The sequence below is a fragment of the Eptatretus burgeri genome, chromosome 5 (assembly GCF_056783735.1).
Source record: "Eptatretus burgeri isolate ZD-2024b chromosome 5, Ebu_testis_v1, whole genome shotgun sequence".
NCBI classification, from domain to species: Eukaryota; Metazoa; Chordata; class Myxini; order Myxiniformes; family Myxinidae; genus Eptatretus; species Eptatretus burgeri.
Genome location: NC_140965.1, coordinates 24,365,767 through 24,368,252, shown reverse-complemented (window position 1 = coordinate 24,368,252; position 2,486 = coordinate 24,365,767).

Here is a 2,486-nt window from a genome sequence, read left to right as displayed (position 1 = left end):
TCTATACATTCAGTGATAGAATGGGAAAGGGGTCTGTCGAAGGTTTTATTCCTGATATGTCAACGGGAACAAACACAGACCCTGGGTATACTCAAAGGAAAGGAATGTATAATGATGATACAAAAGCAGAAAATAGTTTTACTGTGGCAGTTCCTCTTAAAGGTATATTTGGATTTTGTGATTATGATAAAGTTCTGTATGGTCTTAAAATTAGATTTCAACTACAAAGGAATGATAATGAAAATAGATTGCTTTTTGGTGTTGGTAATGCTTTTGGTGATCAGAATAAATTTGTAATTGAGGAGATGAGTTGGTATATCAGTGAATATACTCCTAATCTTAAAACAGAAGAGATGTTGAATCGAAGACTTAACTCAAAAAACCACTCAGTGTATCATACCTCAAAAGAAGATGTCAACACGTTAAACTCAATCAAACTACTTACACGTGGAATTTGGGTGTTCTGGAAGGAAAGCCACGATATCTGTGGATGATTTTTAAAAAGCCAGATGGTGATACTGCGACTGATAAGAATAATGCATTGAGTGATAATGCTAAGGTGAAACAACTTCGCGTTTCTCTAGATGGAACATTTTATCCACGAGATAGATTGGAAATTAATTGGGAAAAAAATGATTTTGCTGAAGCATACAAGTCTTACCAAAAGGTGTGTGAAAGTAATGGAAATAAAGAACCTATTTTGGATATGACAGCATTTAAAAGTTTGTATACAATCTATACGTTTGACCTGAGCGCTCAAAAAGAAACTATAAAGTCTAATCGAGTGGATACTTCCCTATACATTGAAAGAGGAGAGAGTGAAGAAGTTGATACATATTGTTTGCTTTTGGAAGAAACAGAATTGCAGATTAATACAGATAATGGTGTGATGATTAGTCTCACATAATTTTTTGTTAAATAAATGAGTGGCAAAGTACCAACTGGGGTATATGTTAATCAAATCAATCTTCATAAACTATCATCTTGTGTTCAAAATCAAAAGCCTTGTACGATTAACGTTAATACAATTCAGAGAAAAGGAGCAGTAAGAATTGATGTTTTGCTCACAAGAGAACAGGTTAAAATCTTGAATGACACTGGCTCACTTAAAATTAAAATGACAAAACCAATGTTAAAAAATATTCAATAAGAGAGACGAGTGGAGGATTTCTCCCATTTCTAATTCCTTTATTTGCTGGTTTAAGTGCGGTTGGAGCATTGACGGGTGGTATTTCAACAGCGGTCAAAACTGCCAACGAAAGGAAGGCTCAACTCCAGGCTCAAAAAGAATTGGAAAGACATAACAAAGAGTTGGAGAAACAAATTAGTGGAAGTGGTGTAATTGTAGATTTTGCTGAAAAACTTGAAGGTCTGCCTGATAAAGCGAGATTGTTAGTTGGAGATATGCTTTCTTCTATAGCACAAGCAGGTGTAAAATTAACGAAAAGAGGTAATGGATTATATCTTTCTAATAAATAAATGAGCATTGATGAGTGGTTGAAAGAATTTGGAAAGAATACAACATCAAATTTACAACTTGCCAAATATTGTAAGAAATTAAAAATTCATAATGTGGTTATTTGTATGAGAGATGAATTAACAAATGTGTCGAAACATACAAAGAATATTATTATGAACTTAGAAGATAATGATGGGAACGGTTCTCATTGGGTTTGTATTTTTAATAGTCAAGACAAATATTATTTTGATAGTTTTGGTCTTCCACCACCTGTTGAAGTCATAAAATTCTTACAGAATGGTGTTTATCAAACATTTCAAGTCCAAGAATTAAATTCCAAGTGTTGTGGTCAATTATGTCTATATGTGTTATTTCAACTCAACAAAAATAAAAAATTTTATGATATTATTTTTAATCTAATATAAATGACTTATGTTGGTAAAGATGGTTCTATCTTTGGTGTATCTCAAGAACTGGATATTGATTTATCAAATTATTATACAAAGGCACAGGCTGAACGATATAAATATAATATAAACAAAAATATTAACATGAAAAATGCTTATAAATTAAAAAATTATCCAAGCCCGACTGACGCGAATGACTTGGTGAGATTAAGCGATTTATCACAATATATATACTTAAATAAAACGGCTGTGTATTCTAAAGATACAGAAGTGTTGATATTATCTCCAGGTCATACAGAATTCACAGTTCGAATTAAAATAAATTTTTATAAAGAAGGGCGTATCGTTTGTATGAGAATAGAACAATGGGGGTATGATATGAATGATTTAGGGTATAATTGGTCATTTAAAATTAACCTCGAAGACCTGGAACAATTAAATCAGTCTCGTAAGGAAGAATATTATCCACTTGGTATCGAGAATGAGTTTTGTGGAGCCACGATTAGTAAACAACAAATAAAAGAATTTAATAAGGGTAAATATAATAATGGTTTTGCCCTTGTTTATCTCATGAAAACAGAAAAAACAGGATTATATATAATAAGTAAGGAAATACAAAA